Source organism: Rutilus rutilus, assembly GCF_951802725.1.
Source record: "Rutilus rutilus genome assembly, chromosome: 20".
Lineage (NCBI taxonomy): Eukaryota > Metazoa > Chordata > Actinopteri > Cypriniformes > Leuciscidae > Rutilus > Rutilus rutilus.
This window is the reverse complement of record NC_140225.1, coordinates 8,165,557-8,187,238: the sequence shown is the minus strand read 5'-3', so window position 1 is coordinate 8,187,238 and position 21,682 is coordinate 8,165,557. Positions and strand designations below refer to the sequence as shown.

Here is a 21,682-nt window from a genome sequence, read left to right as displayed (position 1 = left end):
CAGTAGTGTAAGTTCATACCACTCACGGGAAGATTTGTGGCCTGGGTGCAACCTAAATCCTGCTCAAACAGAAAAATATTTTAAAGTCGGTTTATGAAGCCATAAGCTATTATCTGTATAGGACCATTTGAGTAATCTGACTGAGTAGTTTATTTCACATCCATTAACATTTTTGTGGGACTAATAGAGCAGGATGGATTTCCTCTGGTCCTTGTAGAAAGAAATAGGAGTCTACCTTAACATATGGATTGCATACATACATATTTTGAGACATTTAATTTTCTCAACAGTCAGCTAACACTTTATTCTTGCACTACAACAATTTATCAGTGTCATGATCACTGTGGGCAGATAAATGCAAGGCTTTTTTCTCATTTTGGTAGTGACACCTAATAAACAAAACCCCACAAAAGGTAAGCAAGGTGATATCCGTTCATCATATAAAGCAATCGTGTCTGTTCAGAAGGCTTGGACTACACCACTCGGTTCATGTGGATTTCTTTTTTTATGACTTTATGAACTTGTCAACGTGTCAAATTTTAGTGGTATGACTTTTCAATGGAGGGACAGAATTCTCAGGTTTCATTAAAAAACAAATCTTCATTTGTTTCAAAGACAAACAAAAGTCTTCTAGGCTTGGAACAACATGAAGGTCAGTAAATCATGAAGAATTAAAAAAAAATTGGGTGAATTATCACTTTAAATAGCTGCTTTTGATGATAATTGTATTTTGCATTCAACCATTATTAGCATTCATTGGAAAATTGTTATCAAAACCTAATTATAGTCAAAGCGATACATTGGTTGACCTTTGAGTATGACCTCCTCTTCATGTAGGTCCTATGCCTAAAGCGGGAGTCTGTCCTGAATGTGTGATCTTTAACCTGTCTGAGCCTCTCGGTGGGGAATTGTAAGAAAGTGAGTCAGGTTTAATTGAGCATTACATCTCTTGTCATTGAGGCAGCAGCATGGAGAAGTGAACAAAACCAGGACAGCACAGCTGGGAGAGCAGCCAGTGAGAATGTGCTTGATGTTTACCAGCCACTACAGGCTACTTTGTGAATTGCTGCCAGATTAGTGCAGAATACTGAAGCTGTGTGTCAGTATTGATTTGAGAGGACTTCGGTTTATTTGGTGACTCAGCATTTCCCTACTGAACCCCAAGTACAAAAAGAATATAGATCCCAATATCACAGTACTGAGCTGTACAGCTCATTTTCTTGACATTTTAGTCTTATGTAATGTGTAGGCCTAATTTCTGATTCTTTATGATTTATGTGGTAAATAAGAATGTATCAGTCAAAACATCACACTGTAAAAATGAATACGCTATATCTAATCAATAAAATTGTGGCAACAGATTACAAGCAATATTATTAATTAAATGTAACAAATTAGAATTGAGTAATAATTAATCAAATTAATTCCTTAAAAGTTAACCATTTAAAATGAGTAAAGTTTACAACAATTTCTTTTTAAACAATTTTTTTTATTGCCAACATTGAAGACACCTGATGTTAACAAGCAGAATCACTGAAGGAGAAAACCGTAATTTTAAGTCACCATTGTGGTGATCAGTGTTTGTTTTAGTTGGGCTCTTGACCCTTAAATCATTTACTTTAGATTTTGTTTGGCTGCTCTACCTGAGTTATAACAGCCAGATGAACAACGAGAAAAGGTGATCTGATGGTGTTGGTTGTGTTTTAACATAATCATTATTTCACAATCATTTGACCTCTGAACTCATATAGATCCCAATTTACTTGGGAACCTAATTTACCAATTTAGGTTTACTTTATTAATTATAACAGCACTGTTCTTGCACAGCATAATATTTTGAACTTTTACAATGTAATTCAAAGATTTCTTAAACGTGTCTACAAAAAAAGATTTTTTTTGGTTTTGATTTATTTTTTAGACACACAGACATCAATAATCAGCCTGTGAATCTCAACAATGGTGACAATTATAAAGCATGTTGCAGTGCATTCTGGCTGCCACCAATCAAAACTCTTTCATGGCTCCCATCATACATTGCTGCATGAATAAATAATGAGCTTATGATCAGAGGTGATCTGTTTGTCACCATTGCTGAGATTCATACGCGAATTCTGTGTGTCTGTGAGTGCCTACATAACTTTTTTTTTAAGTTTTTTTTTTTTATTGATTTGATCATATGGATTTCATTGAAAAGGCTAAAAATATGATGCTGTACAAGGACAGAGCTGCTATAATTAATAAAGTAAACCTAACTCAGAATTTGGGCTCTATATGAGTTCAGTGATTCAGGTTAAATGATTTTGAAATAATGATTGTTAAAACACAACCAACACCATCAGATCACTTTGTTCATCTGGCTGTTATAACTCAGGTACAGCAGCCAAACAAAATTTAAAGTAAATGATTTAAGGGTCAAGAGCCCAACTAAAACAAACACTGATCACCATAATGGTGACTTAAAATTATAAAAAAAAAATTGTTTAAAATTTTAATGGTTACCTTTTAAGGAATTAATTTCATGAATTATTACTCAATTCTAATTTGTTAAATTTAATTAATAATATTGCTTGTAATCTGTTGCCACAATTTTATTGATTAGATATAGCGTATTCATTTTTACAGTGCACGTTGTATATTTGTCAGAGCTATGGAAGATTGTTTCCGCCAGAGAATTAAAAAATTTAAAAGGTAATTGCGAGTTTATATCTTACAAATCTGACTTTTTTCTCTCAGAATTGTGTTTATATCTTACAATTCTGACTTTTTTTCCACGCAATTGCAAGTTTATATCATAATTCTGTGAAAAACAGGGTTATGATGTCAGAACTCGTACCTGCAAGTAGAAAAGTAAAAATTGCGAGAAATAAACTTGCAGTTCTGAGGGAAAAAAAAGTCAGATTTGTGAGATATAAACTAGAAGCTTTTAGATATAGAAGCTGTCCTGACTCTTTTTATGGCAAAGCTGCTTCTTCTGTTTTGGGGATTTGAGTCAGTTATGTAACTCCCTCCAGAGCCTCTCCTCATGCATGGCCGTCTGGAACAGAATCTCTAAGTAATGATTTTGAGGTTTATTTATGCTTAATTTGCACAATCCTCTGTTTATTAATGCATCTGCCTTCTTTTCATGTTTGATGAGCTAAATGAGAGAGGAGAGAAGAGGGAGTGATGGGGTATTTATAGAGTGTCCTGCTGTGGGACTGGCCGGTCTGTCTCACTGAAGCATTGTGTCCTGTCAGACCCCATCAGATCTCCATATGGACTCGAGCTCACGCACACACAGAGTACTGCAACTCACTCCCAATAAGACATTCAGCATTTTTACAATGAAAAAAATTTGACCATTATTTTGTTTGGATGTATAATGCAGATTTTTGTTGTTGTTGTTCTAAAGGATAATGTCGCGGAAGGTCGATAAACAACATGACAAAGAACTGAACAAACTGAGGGTACGTTTACACGACAACAACGCAATACATTTTTGCGTTTTTTTGCGTACAGACACCAAAACGATCCGCGAAAAAGATGAATGAATGAAACCTGTTTTAATAGTTTTAGTTAACAATAACAAGATTGTTTTCAAGTTGATTGGTCTTGTTTTAATAATTTTTACTGGAAATCAAGACACAGTAAATACTGAATAAGAAAATGTTTTGATAGGTGTGTCTGCACTGTATATTGTTGGGTACTTTTTTGAAGAGAAAATGCCACATACAAAAAAAAGCTTGGTTTAAACATCTAATTAAAAGTTAAATAATGTTGATAACTTTATGAAAATATTTATTAAATATAAATATACTGTTTTCTGCATAGTTCATCCTACATAAGTAAATAAATTTGATTTGATATTTAATGCGATATGATGACATTTACAATACTCACACATTGTATAATTGCACACTTTTATGGCTTGAAACAAAACTCTCCAAGTGCATCAGGTAATAAACATCTCCAAAAAATGCAAACATGTAAATGCAAACAAATGTTGTTGCCTGAGGCACATACACACATACAAACACTTCCTTAATACATTAAGCTTCCTTGTGTTATGAATGTGGATGATAACACGAAACAAAAGCTCTTTATCACTTACTCATCCTTCCATAAATGACACTAAACACACATGTGTAATCCATCTATCTTGTCTGAGTTAACAAATCCTTATCGTGCAACCTTGCACATCCTGATCCAGTGTCCCAAAGGGATTAGATAGCAATAAATGCTCTTTGGCAAATCTATTTCTCCAGGTCTTCCCTTTCTCACCACATTTAAAGCTTTCTGAAGGGATTTACCTAGGTGTAAGTACAACGACTTGCTCAAAAGAGTGATATTTTTTGTGTTGCTTCATTTCTGTTGTAATATGCTGTTCTTCTCATATGTAAGAGAGATACATACAACAAGATACATATTTTTGTATTTTCTCAAGAAGCCGTTACATTCGCGTCTGTGACCATTTCGGATGGCTGCACATCGTTGCATGTTTATACACATGTCAAATCCTGTTTGACAGCAGTAACATAGCAATGTCATCATAGCTTTGATCTCACACAGCTCCCCATCTGTTACAGAGATTATGCACTGAGGGAGATTGCGTTCAGCTGAGCTGTATCTCTGAAGTTTCGTCAGTGCTGCTCCTACATTCATGTAGTTGAGACACACAGACTCTGGTCCTCTAATGCTTACTAGAGCAGTCTTTTTTAACCTTTGGCCCTTGTGTGGCTCACTCTCTCAAAACACACAAACAGAAACACGCATGTTTTCCTGCTGCCCTGCTCTGTCAGGGAAACTGTAGGCCTCCCTGAGGGCACTCAGGCTGATGACTTCATTGGCCTTGTTTGTTTTCTGCCCTTGGGGCTGGAGCGGAGAGAGAGAGAGAGAGCGCGCTCATCCTGACACTTCAGCACAGGAAACAGTCTAGTCCGGGCTGGGAACAGACGCTGAAAGAGCCCTTTGGAAAAGCGGCATTCCTCTGCTGTCTGCCTTTCCTAACATCTGGTTTCACGTAGGTAAACGTACTGTCACCCTCTGTGCCACTGTGCACTGGAAGTGTAGATGCCGTCTTTTATGTGGAAGAAAAAAGGTTCTCAAAAACATGGCACATAAAGCCCTTTCACACCGCAAACAAAACGAAAAAGTGAAACGAAATGCCTTTAGTCCAAGATAGCTCCACATTTATCTGCAACGTCTGGGTAGATTAGATAGTAACCAAACAATCAATTCTTGTACTACTCAACGTAGTAGTACAAGGGCCAATTCACCGGACAATTTTTTTTTTCTTTTTTTCTGAATATATTCAGAGGAATGCATTGTTTGTTTACCTCAAATCTGTTGAGTGTTAATAACATGCAGTTTGTGTCTTTGTGTTTATGAACTGAATGTTTGGACATGTTTCTACATTGTCTGCACATTGTGTTGCATCATGGTCCAATGGAAGTCATTTTTCAGGAGTTTGTCCACAGAGACTTGGTTACGCGTTATATATTGCTTTTACAGTTATTTGAAAAATCTCCCACTCCTTTGAAGTTGTGGGATAAAATCTCTGTAATGTTCTGTAATCTAGTTTCAGTGTTGGCTGCTGTGTGGTTCCGCTTTCTGGTAGGAGGATGTGATGCTTATTTGGCTCTTAGAGGTACTTGGATCTAGAATGTGTTATTCAAACGAACACTAAGGTCACTAAGCGAGAGGTCTGATAGACTGCATTTCCAATAAAACGCCCAATTATAAGACACTTGGCTGTGAAAGCTGCCAAATTGTGGTCACTCCAATCAAATGTCCATTAACACTGTGAACTGAGTCAGTTGAGCGGTTATGAAGTCTTGGAAGATTCATTGAAGTGAAAGTTGATTATATAAGGCTATGATTGTTCAGTTTTGGAAGGCAAAGCTAGAATAACAAACCCACTGTAGTCATGTACAAAGGCCAAACAACCGAGAGCCCAGTTCAATTCAGCAGTCCTGTCCTGTCTGTTCTTCCACTTTGTGCCCAGACAAATACTTCTCATTTTCTGCTCCAGATGAGAAGTCAAGACTAATGCTAATGCCTGCTCTCAATGTCCTCTCTGGTGTGATCTCAGTGGAAACCAGTGGAGATCACCCATCTCGGTTCAAACACCCTCGTAATCTTTTTCCTAAATGACAACAATTCGATTATGATGACTAAACCTTTAACAAGTACGATAGGGAACATTTAAATCTGCGTTAATATCTAAGCTGATGTCTACAGTAGCGATCAAAATGGAGTAAATCACCTTTTGAAAGTTAATTGATGCTTCATATAAAGATATCAATTACATCTTTACACCAATAGGTGGCAATTTGTCATTGAATCATTCAAGAGATTCGTCCAAAAACACTGATTCATCCAGTAATGAAACAAGTGAAGTCTTTACGAGTTAGCCAGTGAATGGGTTTTTTTTTTTTTTTTTTAGAAAAAAATGCAGCAATTTACATTTTGTCAGAACCTCTAGTAAATTAAATGTTTTTGTTGTTTTTTTTGTAGTCTATTCAAAATCGTGGGAGAGTCGTGATGCCTATTTTATGTGATTCTCAGTTTATCCAGAATTGTGCTGCTCTAATGGAAACCAAGGGTGATCCAGAAAGAGAATATGAATACTATTACTATTACTGTGAATATAGAGTATGGAGTTTGAACACTGAAAATACAAAGAGTTTAACTATGTGTAAAACTATTTGGTATAGGACTTACTTTTCCCTAAAAAAACTAGTACATTTCATAATTGGAAAAAATGGCAAGTAACACATTGAATTAGATGTGAAATTTTGAAGTAGAAAAGTGTACTACAATAATATTTGTTTTATTTACAACTTTGAAAAAGCTTAAAAATGGACTATTTACCTAATATTTGTGTTTTCTGTATATTTTTTGCTTATTACGCTTAATATGCTATCATGTTGTTAGCAATGGCATGTTGAAATCAATTGTGGGTTGAGTTTCCTGTGCATTTTTGTGAGAGTACTAGTCCAATAATTTGGCATTTTAAACACAGTTTTAATGGGTCAAGAATGAGATGCTAAAAAGTGTGGCTAATATGACTTCTGGTTCAGCGTCACATTTGGCAATGTAAGGTCATGTTGAGCACATTGCATTATGGGATGCAGTTTTTTGTGCAGGATGTTCTGTTGCATAATGCACATTTTGGCAAATTGTAGAAAGCCATCCAGGTATTCAGTGCATACAGAGAATGCACGAACTGTTATATGTTAGGCCTGCATGATATTGGAAAAAACTGACATTGCGATATTTTGTTTTTCTGCCATAAATATTATGATATGAAAATAATTTCACCAGAAGATATTTGAATAGCTCTATTTGTGAAGAATGAATAATTCTAGGATTATTGGGGTGATTTTGTAGAATGCATCTGCATATATATATATATATAAAAAAAAAAAAAAAAAAATTACAATAGATAAATACAACAGAACAAAGACAAAAATAAAATAAGTGCTTTATGTTGTTCTGTCAAATCTAACTGTATTCAGGTACAGACATTGAATAATCAACTGTAAAATAGCACTGCATAGTATTCAATGTATAAATTAAATATAATTAATTCATATAATTTATCTTTGTTAAAGCTACAAAAGTAATCTCTTTTGTTGTTTGATTAACATTGGTGACACACAGCTGCAAGTATATTAGGCTGCTGTCACTTTAAGATGAATGCATGGATCCAATATAATGATACGCATCCGTTTTCTTTCTCAGTTGTTTACAACACATAACCGACCGCGCACGTGTCCGCTCAAGCTCAAAAGAAGAGAAAGAGGCCTAAATCACATTCTGTCAGCTTAGCTCAAGTTACAGTCTTCTTGCGCTTGATGTTTAAACTGACAGGACTTGAAAACACATGCAAATATTCAACTTTCACTCAATGATGGTTAGACTTCACATGTCACATGTGGTGACTCCACCAATCACATGCGTTCTGAACCGGAACCGATCAACTACGATTTCTATACTGTACATCGCACATCCTGCGATGTGACTATCCCGAATGCGCACATCGTGATATCGATGCTAAAACAATATATCGTGCAGCCCTACTAATATATGTACTGCAGGCTGTCCTCATCTGTCCCCATTTGTTTCTGTGTGACTCAACACATTTTATTCCAGATTTCAGTTCCAGCAAACTATTAAACGGCTACAGAAAACATCAATAAAAGATCTGTGTAACTGATGGGTTTTGGCCTGTTTGCTCACTCCCTCTGATTCTCAGCTAAATGGGTTGAGAGAAAGAAAGAATTTGAGAGTGCTGGATGGAGAGAGTAAGAATGGAGAGGCAAGATGGAATTTGTGAGAAATTTATCCTAGGGTTATCCGACAGGCAGAGACGCTATGAGAAGCTCCTCTCTTTTGAAGTTTTTTTTTAAAGCATTTTTGAGTCTTTCTGCCTCATCAAGAATGATGTTGAAGGCTAACTGAGGAATTTCTGGAGTAGCATAGAGAAAAAAAAAAAACATCCTCCTAGACCCTTCACAGTTTTTCCACACAATTGTTATAAAACTTGAATTGCTCTCATGTAAGTTGTGTAGCCCTGTGTCACATGATGGTATGATGCAGCTAGTTATTATTATCAATTAAACTTTGCCACTAATAAAAACAGTCTGTACTGAGATGCCCCTACAGTTGTAGTCTCTCATTCCCAGTTGTGTTCCCTCTGGTGGTCTGAGGCTGAACTGCTATTTTTACTTCTATTTCAGAATCTGAATCCTTTGGAAGAGGTGCTGAGTGATTGTAAAAATATGTGGGAATTTGTACTTATCTGAATAATTATATTCTTACCTTGTTTCAGCCAGGGTTATTATATTTAACTAAAACTAAAAAATATAAAAAAAACATTTTCGTTACGTGATATAAAATAAACCAACTGAACTAAAATAACTGATAAATAACTTGATGCACTAAAATAACAACAACTAAAATGTAATAAATGAAATTAAAATAATAAAAACTATATAGACATAATAAAAAACCTAAATAACCCAATAAACCTAATAAAAATGACAAAAAACTAAATTAGTAAAACTTTAGTAAAAAAAAAAAATTTTAACTTTAATTTTATCTTAATGAACTTAAATAACAATTAAAATACTTTGATTTGTAACAAAATTTTTTATGATATTATTTTCAATTTTCAAATATTTTTTAAATATTTGCATATTTTCTTTCTACTCTATGGTATGATTATAATATTTGACAATGTAATATATTGTCAACACTTTTATAATCAATAATATTAATGTTTTCTGTTCTCTTGTGTCCTGTTGTCTTGTGCGGGTATTTGCCTTTTTGCTGCTTGTGAAAATGAGCGCTTCAGGATGCATAAAACATAATCACTTAGTGTTTTTTCTTGCTGTTACATATTTGATATGTACCGTCCTTTTACAGTCTCTTAAAACTCCTTCTTCCCTCACAGAGTGAACGCTAAACTGTGTCCTCTCTGGGGTTGTTCAAGCTTGAGTGTTGTCTGCCACCAAATCAAACTGAAAAAGTCATAAATTGAAGCAGCAAATCATCTTTTATGTATGTGTGCTTGCACAGTGAACATAGTGGAAACTGGGACAGTCAGCAGAGCATTAGGACAACAAAGCTGCTTTTATTTTCCTGGAAAACAATGCTAGCACTGACAGAAAATGAAGAGATTTACTGCTTTCACTTATCAAACAGGATATAGGGTAAGAATTGCATTACGAATTACTGCGATTATTTTTATTCTAGTCGTTTTGAGACCACAAATAGTCCTGAGTGAGCAGGACCGAGATGAGAAATCTCTCGGTTGGTGTTATGTAACTCTCTCTCTCTCTCTCTCAGGCAGCTGCGTCCTTCATGCTTAAATCGCAGTTGTCTTGTGAGGTGTCTCTGCGGTGATGATGTTGAATATGAAAGGACAGAGAGAGCTATGCTGGTGGATGCCTCCATGGTCACAATACTATATCCAGTCCATTAGGAACTAAAGCAGATGTACAGCAGTGAGAAAAAACCGTGTTTAGTTGTCAGGATCCTGACATTGAGAGTCATGTTGGAGGTTTGCAAGCGTCTTAAACACAGAAGCGGCAGATGAGCATCACTCACATCAGAGCTGAGCTCTCGTGACCTTGAGGTGTCTCTGAGATGATTGAAGACGCTGTGTGACTTTGACGTCACTGCACTGTTGTTAGACCCATTACACCCGCCTAATGACACAGTCATGGAGATTAACAACATTCATCAACTGCAGAGGGGCGTTTGGTTACTGACACTCTAAAAAGAGTACAGCTTGCTGCGGTCATAATCCAGAGTTTCAGTTAATAAATGTAAGCTTATGAATGTGTCTCTGTGTGTTTCTGTGTGTGTGGTATATATTCTTTTTTTGGAGTAAAAAACAATTAAAGGTGTAATCCCCCCCCCCCTTTAAAACGGCTTTAATAGAATAATTAATAAAATAATACAACATACAGTCAAAATTGTTGACAAATTTCAGTCTCAATTAGTTGGGCCTGTGCTCTTATAGTGTAACATTTACAAAACTGGCCAGAAGTTTTTGTTTCTTTAAGCCTTCCTTTCTAAGTGCGTGACAACGATGAACTAAAAATGGAAACGTTTCGCGTACAGACGAGAATGTTGTCAAAACGATTCCCGTTCACATGGATCGGAGAAAACGACCTAAACCGCTGTATTATGCTGCCAGGCCAGTAGTTGGCGATATCACTTTCTAAAGAAACGCTACGCTCCTGTAGACTGAACACGTAATACGTGTGCGCATGACATCATGACTGTTTTCACAAATTTGTGGGGTTTTTTTTGTTCACACGGAGACAATAACAGTATCGTTTTGAAACCCGTTATCAAAAGTTTGCGTTTTCAGGTCCCCAAAATGACCAGGAATGACCGAAACGCATAAAAAGTTTTCAGTTTTTAGTTGAAAATGGTGGAATGTAAACGGCCCCTAAAACCAAACCTGCATTTATTTAATCTAAAATATAGTAAATTGAAAGATAATTTTAAAATCATATGTATTTGCATCGTTGCATCATATGTATCATGCATTTGCATCATTACTGCAGTCTTCAGTGTCACATGATCCTTCAGAAACCATTCTAATATACTCAAGAAATATTTCTTGTTATTATCAATGACAGTCAGCACTCAAACTCAGGTCGCCCAAAGAGCTACCGCGCTCAGTGTTGTTGTCAAATTGTTGTACCCTATTGGGTTTCCAGACAAACCTTCATGTGTGATTTGTAGGCCTGCATTTTGAATCCACTTTCTGCTGGAGTGCATCTGCAGTTACACATTTGTCAGATGCTTTTATCCAAAGTGAATCAAACCCATGACCTTGGATTATGGTACTGACACACTGAACCTAAGACTGACCTGTTTTCGGATCAGAAGAGGGTTCTTATGAAAGGGCTTTGAGATGAGATCTTGATTAGAGAATATAGGACGATACAGACAGGGAACAAAGCAGGTGAATTATGAGTTCAGGCTCTTTTAAGCCCATGAGAGTATCCTGTCTCTGAACCAAATCACAAGGCTGCAGTCAGAGGTCAGCAAATGTGGCTCAGTTGTGTGTTTCGTTTTTTTTTGTTAGTTGTTAGTAAAATTAAAACGCTAATGCCATCCCAAATCTCAGAAGCAGAGCGAGCTCGACAGTAATCCGATCCTCCATGACAGAAATAAATAATAACACAAATCCACAGTCCAGTTTTTCCTAATACCTGAAACAAGTTCTAGACTTTTAGCACCCACATTTCTTAATGTATCTATCACATATACAGTTGCATCCTAAAGTCTAAAAACCCTAGTAAAAATGCTTGTTCTGCATTCCTTTCCAAATGAGTACAAAATGAGTAATTATAAAGTTATTTAATAAGCATAACAATTTTAATGAAAAGTCACTGTAAAAGGTTAATGTTCAGTTTACTTAGTTTTGTTGTTCCCACAACATTAACTTAATATCACATGTTGATGCCACAATATTTGAACCTGTGGCAAAGTGATGATATTTTGTGGCCACAAGTTTTATTTTGTCAAGGTAATGACATCTTTATGCCATAGCCATGTGATGTGACGTTATGGCCTCGAGATCCCAAGTTAAGGGGAACGACATCTGTTTATTGTGGCAAATAATTTAACCTGTGTGATCTGGGATAACCTGTGATAATCAAAAATGGATTATATTGGATATTATAATTATTATTTTATATTATAATGTATAGATACCTCGTGAGAGTATTCAAATAAAGTTCAAATATTTTTTTATTAGTAGCCTATATGTTAAAAATCATTCGTCCCATACCAAAGTCTTTTAAAGCCATTCACTGATTGTCTTTTTTTGTTTAATTTGTACATTTTATATGGTTATTTTACCCTTCGTTTTATATTTCTCATTACTTAATGAACAACGCATTATCTGACACAATGACATAAGGATGTTACCTCAACAAAACGATCTCATTATGCCACCTTATGGCTCTCAAAAGTTATTAATACCTCGCTGTATAATCATGTTTTTCTATACTCTATATCTGTTTTTTCCTCTTTTCATATCCTATAACTAAAGACATAGAATTGAAAGTTATGACTAGTAGCAGTCTGGACTCATTGAAGTTTAAATCCCTCAGGTCACTTTAATTAAGGCCAATCTGTGACCCCAGGCCGCTTCGCTCCATGTGTGGATGCCTCATAACTCCCAGTCCATGTATTACAAGTTCAGATGGAATCATCAGCGTCTGTGTTGTGGTGCGCGGCTGGCGTTGTATTGTCCTGCTGTGTATCCATACGCATGGTTCTCAGGGATGGGAAAATGATGAGAGACATTGAGCTGCGTTCCCGTCTGGAAGGAGGGACGATGGGGTCAGAGAGGAGGTGGAGGAGAAAAGTGGATTGATTGAGTCCCTGACGCTTGGCCCTCGCCATCTGTCACCCTGCAGGCGCTCTCTTTTTCTCGCTGAGCGCAGAATGGGTCAGATACACATTTACCTCAGCTAACAGTACTGTTGCATACGGGAGCAGGTGCAGAACAGACAGTGTAACGTTAATAGTAAATGTCTTTACTGGATAGTTTGCCTACAAATAAAAATTGTCATCATTTACTAAACCTCATAGTGAAACACCTTTTTTTTTTTTTTTTTTAGCATAGAACTTAAAAATTCTCTACAGTAGCAAAAAATCCACTTTTACATATAATGAAAGTGGATGGTGACCAGTAGCTCTCAAGCTCCAAAAAGGTCAAATGCCCTTGTACCATCTGCTCTAGCACTCCTGGTGCATTTGCAATTCGTTAACAGTATTTGCATTAAGCATGAAGTAGAACACTTAATATTCAGCACACTGGAAAATGGAGATCTGCATCTTGATGTGCAAGAAGAACTAGTGCAGAAGGCAAGATTTTTAGTTAATAAAATCCTACATTTCATAGATTTCATACATTTTTATATGTAATTTAATAATGAATTCATTGCCGAATGTTCTGACAAGCATTTATGGTCAACTAAAATATACTTAATACGTTTGTAATGATGAATTTGCACTTTAAGTACATTTAAATTATTAATATTAAATGTATTAATTACATTACTTTTAAATGTAATAACGAATAACACAATACAGTTAATATTATAGTACTTTAAAGAACTTTAGTAATTAAAGTACTCAAGTACTTTAGTAGTTTAGAGGTCAGCACATAAAAGGTTTTTTACTTAAGTGTGTTAAAGGAACAGTCCTTAAACTATACTTTCTTTAAGTACACTTAAGTGGCCTTTTATTCCATTAATGTTTTTTTGAATATTTGAAGTACACTAAAAGTGCACATTCACTATAATCAAGCACACTTTTTTTTCACAAGGGATGAACATCATGACACATTGTGACAGTCGCACCACAGCTCTGATGAGTCTGACCTCTTAAACTATCTCCAGTCAGGCAGATGTTCTGCTGTCTGATCCTCTGTATCTTGTATCAAATGTAATTGAGTTCTGAAAGCAATCAGCGCTTTTATTGTCAAGAACTAGAGCCTGTTTTTCAGACGGAAATGAAAGCTATATCAGCTTGAATGGTGGTACAGCAACTTGAAACCAAAGAGCTGTGCCAATTAACAGGCTTACGTTTATCTCCGACAGGCCAGTTGAGGTCATGGCAAAATCAATGGGCCATATTGTATCAGTTTGCAGACAGTGGCTCAGTGATTAATTACTGCACAACGTTTTTATGTTTCTGTGTGGCCGATAAGGGAGAGGAGGAGCATATGAGTCAGAATAAAACGTATTATTAATCCATTGTACGTAGGAGTGTGTTGTACAGGGTTTGGGAGTCACTAAATAGAAGTAATGGCGCTATTAAATTTTCAGTAGCATGACAGTAGTTTTCAAACGTCTCATTGTGTTGCACACACAAATAATCATGCAGACTCTCCTGAACTGTTCTGTCTCTCAGAGAAGGGTCTTCTTTTTTACAGAAAAATATTTAGTTATATGTTGCTATTCATTCATGGTTTTAAGATAATAGATAATTATATAAATTATAGGTATACACTATACCGTTCAAAAGTTTGGACTTTCAAAGAATCCTGAAAAAAAATGCATCACTTTTCCCACAAAAATATTAACTGTTTTCAACATTATTAATAATAAGAAATGTTTCTTGAGCAGCAAATCAGCATATTAGAGTGATTTCTGAAGGATCATGTGATCATGTGAGTAATGATGCTGAAAATTCAGTTTTGCATCACAAGAATAAATTACATTTTAAAGTATATTATGAGAAGTTATTTTTAATTGTAATCGAATTTCACGCTTTAACTATATACTAAATGCAGCCTCAATAAGCATTAGAGACATAAAAAAAAAAAAGTTTGGGTCGGTAAGATTTTTTAATTTAGTGAAGTCCACAGTTGTGTTATGTATTTCTTAGAAGATTTTGCCCTCTTCTATAACTTCATTTTGCTACAACTTTTATTAGTAACTTCTAGTAAAAACATGTAGCTCAGAAAGATTTTCCAGAACACTAGTGTTGTGTGTGTGTTGTGCTTAACTGTCGTAGACCTCCATTCACCCCCTTTATTTTCCCAGTCGCTCCCCCTTTCTGTGAAGCAGACAGGATCAAGCACGTGTGAACCTCCGTTTCCCCTCTCCTCTCCACGTGTGTGTGTGTGTGTGTGTGTGTGTGTGTGTGTGTGTGTGTGTGTGTGTGTGTGTGTGTGTGTGTGTGTGTGTGTGTGAGTGTGTGTGTAGATGTGACCCAATTTAGAAGTGGTAGCACACACTAGATGAGACTGATAACCGAAGAGAAGAGATAACCACAGACACATTCCTCTCGAATCTCCTCTTCATTCTTCACTGGTTTTATTAAACGCAGAGTAAATAGTGACTAGCATTCCTGACTAAGTGTATAAGGGAATGGAGAGAGGAAAGACCCTGCAGATTTTGCACACTTTAAAAAGGCTACATTAAACTTTGTTTCATTCATGCACTTCTGAACATGGCAGAGTGGAAACATAAGAATATGTACATTCACATATGATACACACAGACACTAAAACTAATGTATTGAAAATGTCAAAATGGCTGTTAAGTTTTTAGTTGTTTTTTATGGTTTCTCACACAGAGGTAATGTTGGTTGGTATCCAGTGGGGGGCAGTGTGCTCTTCCACTCGTCTCAGAAATAACGTGCTGAGTATATTATTTTATTTTTAGGAACTTAAAACTTTCACAGATTATAATGTACCTGGCAAAATATGATCTCTCCTGGCTCTGTGTCCATCGAGACCCATGTGAACTCACTGATGGGCCAAAGAGAAAGAAAGCCATGACCTTATCATGCTTTCATGGTAACATAATAACAGGCTTTTCACCTTTACACCCTGCAACTAATACTCCATAGCAGGTGTGTGACGTACAGTATGCATACTTGAACTCTTTCGTCTTGACTGTAGAGATGGTAGAGGCTCTCTGGGCATTCTCTACTTTCTTATTGTTTTAAATAGACGTTTGGAACTTTTCTAATAGTAATTGTGAATTTTTCCTCAGCTTTCCTCTGTTTTGCATGTTTCTGAATTTCACCTAACCCTAGTATGTGTGGCTATCCCTGCAGGTGTGTGTGTGTGTGAGTGGAGGTGGACGCTGCGGTGGGACTCTGGGCATGTGTAAAGTCTCCATCAGTTCTGGATCTCTGCATCTTTTAGGAGCCCCTCTCTGGGCCTCTGTGCAAGGTAAGACATGTGATGAGTCCCTGTACGTCTCTCTATCCTCCCTGTCAGTACTGGAGAAACAGACATGACACATGGAATTGATTTCCATCATTCATCATAGCCTAGGCATTCAGAACAAGCAGGCTTTAATGGACTCTGCCATTAGTATCGTAACTTTTACCCCTCACTGTGTTAGTTTTAATTAGACTCAGTTAATTAAAGACACTAAAAGCTAATGATCTGTAAAGCATGATGAAAATGCACTCAGGATTTCTTAAATCAAGGATGAAGGATCTGAAAAGTGAAAGGAATGCATTGTAAATCTGATCCGCCTTGCTCATGAATATTAATTAGGTGACAGTAGTCATACTAGGTAGCCCTGCCCACACAGAAATCTCCTTGGAATGGAGTACCTCTCCTCATGTATATCAAATACTACGCGTGTTAATTCTTTTCTTAGTTTGTTCCCTCCTTTTGGTTAAATTGTGGCCACGATTTAACTAAATTAGAATGGAGGAACGAATTAGTACAGTCTGGCGAATTAGTCGCCTACAGTTTATTTCCTCATTTTTGGTTCAATTCGGGCTACGATTTAACAAAATCACAACAAGTCGTGGGAAGGAATTCTTAATTCATCGTCGCAATATCTATTTTTTTCCAAGTCATGTGGCATCATAGGGTGAGTAAAAAAAGCGTGCAAAAGACAACTTGTCCACAAACTGTTGTCAGCACAACGGTCTCTACAGTCTATTAAAGGAACACTCCAGCATTTTTTCATATTAAACTATGTTATTCCCTTAACTAAGACGAGTTGATACATACCTCTCTCGTCTCAGTGCGTGCACTCGATCGCTCTGGCGCGCGGCGACACTTTGATAGCACTTAGCTTAGCCCAGTTCATTCATTAGGATCCAAACAGAGATGAAGTTAGAAGCGACCAAACAGCTCCACGTTTTCCCTATTTAAATACAGTTACACGACCAAGTATGGTGACACGTGGCGCTTTTCTAAGCGGGTAAAAAGGATAACTATAATGTATGGCGGAATAGCACTTGGGAGCACTTCGACTCGGCGCAGTAAAAAGTCACATTGGTTCTAATGACAGGAGAGAGAGGGGGAGAGGATTTTTCAGGTGTGACTTTTTACTGCGTCGATAATATATATATATACTGTATGTAAGGAAGCCTTGTTTGCTGAAATCACATGACTTTGTCAGTTCGAATCACTGATTCTAAACAAGTGATTTGTAAAGGTGTCAAAGCTTCATGTTTCAAACACACTCTTCACTAGTGTTTTGTGACGGATGGATCTTGTCGCACAGCTTTTCAGTGTGTATAGAAAAATTGCTGCTTGTTGGAATCTTGTCAGGTGAACCCTGCTAGCAGCAAATCTGCAGTATGAAAAAAAAAATGAGTGACTGATGCATCTAAGATAAACATAATAAAAACTTGCAAAAAATTGTGTTAGTGAAAATTACAAGCATCAGCAGAGTCGTACTCAGTGGGAACAAGCATTTCCTCGCTGTCACAGCTGATTATCGTATCTGCAGGAGTCTGGACATTGATTAATGGTGTGAATATGTGTCTGGCGGAGTTTTTTACCCCACAGGGATATTCCAATAAAGGGTCCATCCAGCACTTTGAAGTGTATTTTGTAAGGGGGTCAGGTTCTTGATGGATGACCAATGCGGAGTGTGACAGTGGAATGGATACTGGCCGACCTGAGTCTAGATGAGGAGGGGCTGTAGGGGTCAGAGGGCAGGGAATTATTAGGATGGGATTTATTGTTTTCATGGAGGAAAAACTGATTACCGAGGTAATGAACAGATTAACAAAAAATGGCATGTTTTTTAAACATGGTAATACCATGTTTTTGACATGGGTATCATGGTAGTGGTGGTTAAAATGGTTCAAATCTGATTACCCCTTACTTACTAGACAACATTTTTGGTTCCTTTGCAAGTGTTTTACAGGAGCATGCTGTTCATTTGATTGCAGATTTGGCCCCTTTGGCCTGACTCATCTGGTTAGTTTGCAGTTAGAGCTAGAGCACATGACTGGCAGTTCTTCAAGACTTTGTTTCATGTGTGTGTGTGTGTGTGTGTGTGTGTGGTCTAGCAGCTGCTCTGACCCTGCAGCTCTCAATCTATGCTCACACACATCTTAGCAGCTGTCTGTTTCCTTCAGGAGATCGGCCCCTGCTCTATCTCTTCCTCTCTGTGGTGGAAATGGCATCTGAGGCCTAGTTACTGAACAGACTTTTGTAAGGATAATATCCAGAGATTCTAGAAGGGTTTCTCATTGGGATCGAGGTGATTTGATTCTAACGATAAAAACATTATGACATTATTTCCATGTCAGTAAGATATTTAAATGTTTTTTAAAAATACAGTAAAAACAGTAATATTGTGACATATTACTACAATTTATAATAACTTTGAATATATTTCCAAATGTAATTGATTCATTTGATTGCAAATCTGAATATTCATCAGCCATCACTCCAGTCTTCAGTGTCACATGATCCATCAGAAATCATTCTAAATCTAATATGCTGATTTGGTGCTCAAGAAACATTTCTTATTATTATCAATGTTGAACACAGTTGTGCTGCTTAATATTTCAGTGGAAACAGTGATGTGTAAAAGACGAATATATATATATATATATATATATATATATGTATGTATGTGTATATATATATATATATATATATATATATATATATATATATATATATATATAGCAAAATATTTCCAGTAATGAGAATTTGCGGAGGAAAATCCTTTACTGTCAATATGGTCCATATCTTGAAGATATTTAATTTAATTTTGGGGTGAAATGTTACATGGACATGGATTTTCTCAGACAGGCTGTTATTTGTGTTTATGAGTCTCATCAAACCATGTCGTTCTCATGGCCCTCTCTTCATGCCAGTGGAACATAAACAGCGAGCATGCTGTGAGTTAATGGGAAATGAATGAGAAGACAGGCCAAGTAAAGCGTCTCTGACACATTGTCTGCTCCCACCTCTCTCCTGCTAAGATTTACTGTGGAAGAGTATAGGCCAGCCCTGAGATTTGTGTGTTCACAGTTTAACAGACGCCACACGTTACCCCTTTTCCTCTGTCCTATTAAACCAGAGCAGTGATTGTGTCCCTCTGTGATTTGTAACCTTTTTCTCCTGAATGGCACGAAGAATTCTTCAGATGTCCCACTGGCCTCTGACATACCCCCCCCTCTCTCTCTCTCCAAAGACTGATGAATCACTTTTGTTTAGTTATGGGAAATAACTGTCTGTGTGAAACATCTTTCATTGCTTATGTTAGCAATTCTCCCATAGCAAGAACGACTGACTCTGCAATATACAGCCTGTAGCTGTTAAATTCTTTTGTAGAAATCTATTATTCTTTCCATTCTCTGTTAAAGTGTGCTGAGGCATGTCTAACCCCATATGGACTCACAGCAATGATCATCAGATCAAAGCTTATGTAAAACACTGTAAAAATGTTTTCATTTTGCTATGGCCACTGATTTGAAGACATTATCTTCGTTGTCCATGTGATCTTTGCTAATTGTGATGTTATATTTGATGTTTCCACCTGTGTTCACGTCGTGACTGAGACCACAACCCCCTGCCCTATTTTAAAACACTGGTCTTTCGACCTTTAACCTCACTTGACCCTTGACTCTCATAAAACACCATTAATAGTGTTTCACGGCTGGTGTTAGGAACAGGTGTGTTTCAGATATCTCTCTCTTAATTTTTCTCTCATTATTTCATTTTCTTTGATGCCAGTGCCCAAAATAATTTTTTATTTTTTTATTTGAGCAACTCCAAGGTTGATCTCTCATAGCTAAGGAGCCTATCTGTCATTTACTAATCAACTTTGTGTAATAATAAAAAAGTAATGATAATAATAAAGATAATAATAATAATAATAATAATAATAATAATAATGCATTAACTTTAATAATAATGAAAACAACAATAATTTTTTACAAAATAAAAATATATATTTGTATTATTAATAACAATAACAACAACAACATTTATTATTATTATTATTATTATTATTATTATTATTTGATCTTCCAGAAGATAAATATTTGAGTTCATATTGAAATCGATGAATTTTGACTTGGGGATAAAATAATAATGCATAATAATAATGATGATAACAATAATCATTTTTTAATTTTTGTTAATTATAAAGTTTAAATAAAATAAAAAATCGATATATTTAAATAATAATTGTAAAATGATGATGGATGGATAACAAACTCCAGATATTTTAGATTATCCAAATGCATTTAATAAGCTGGAGGGCTGGCTGTTCATTAATGGGGGAATTCCAAGAACGGAAACTCTGAATGGAAAACGAAAGAATAGTCAATGTTCCAAATAACCTGTAAACTCTCAGCACATTGCGCAGAAGAGTAGAGCTGAATCATGCCCACATGTCCTCCGCTCAATGCCCATCTTTTTTTTTTTTTTTTTTTTTTATATACATGAAGCGTTCTGCAATCCCACTCAACAGAGCACAAAATGGACACGGAGCTCCCTCAGTTCCCCTCCCCACATCACCTCAGTGCTCTTATTGCTTTTCCATGGAAGGGAGCAGAGCAGTAAAAGTAGATTGGTTTGCAATGCTCAAACCTGCTGGCAGCTTCACACATACAGTTTCATTACACACCATTCATTACAGTGTTCAGGCCAGGCCTCTGTATTTGCTTATGAAATCTCTTTGTGTGTCTGTGACATTTCTGGCACTGTAAGTGTTGTTGTACTAAATGAAGTGCTGGGTAGATTACTTACAAATTGTAGTCCATTACTGAATACAAATTACATGATGAAAACTGTAGTTAGTAACATAATCATAACATAAACATTAATCGAATGTAATCAGACTACTTTTTGATTACTTTTGGCCTAACTTTTAGCCTTAACTTGTTTATCACATAGATTTGAATAGGATAATCTTGTACTACAGTGATATAAAAATACAAATAGAACAAAAAATTATGTTGAAAATTTGTCATCAACAAAATGAAGTGCATTAAACATTATATTAGGTCAGGGTTTGCAAAGGAACTGCAAGGGGTTTGATGAAAAGGTAATAATTATTTAAAAATTACATAAAAATGTACAATTTTTAAATAAAAACAATCAGCACAAAACACATAAAAGATTAAATATTTTATTTGTTATGCTTCGTGGCCTCTGACTTTTAATGCCACAAAACTAGAGACTTTCTGTACATATATAACCAATAGGCTGTTTTAGAAAGGAACATTTAAAAGATAAAAAATTATAATTAGTGAGAATAAATAAATAATGAATAATTTACTGCCATTTTGTGAACGTTAAGTAATCATGTAATCAATAAAACTGTAACTAGTCTGATTATGAGTATTTTAAAAAACGTAACGTAATCTAATTACAAGTATGTAAATTGTGGAATCTGATAATGTAATCAGATTATATATAATC

General features: G+C 36.0%; 1 protein-coding gene across 2 annotated transcripts in view; it reads left to right on the top strand.

Annotated features, from left to right (window-relative positions):
• Positions 1 to 21,682, top strand: part of lzts2a (leucine zipper, putative tumor suppressor 2a) — a 59,647-nt gene that overhangs the window by 10,952 nt on the left and 27,013 nt on the right. The window contains exon 2 of one of the 2 annotated variants that reach the window (XM_084391847.1): positions 16,093 to 16,210. The exons of the other annotated variant lie outside the window; for it this stretch is intronic. The gene's annotated coding sequence lies outside the window, so the exon portion shown is untranslated. The remainder of the gene's footprint in view (positions 1 to 16,092; positions 16,211 to 21,682) is intronic. 2 annotated transcript variants of the gene reach the window in all.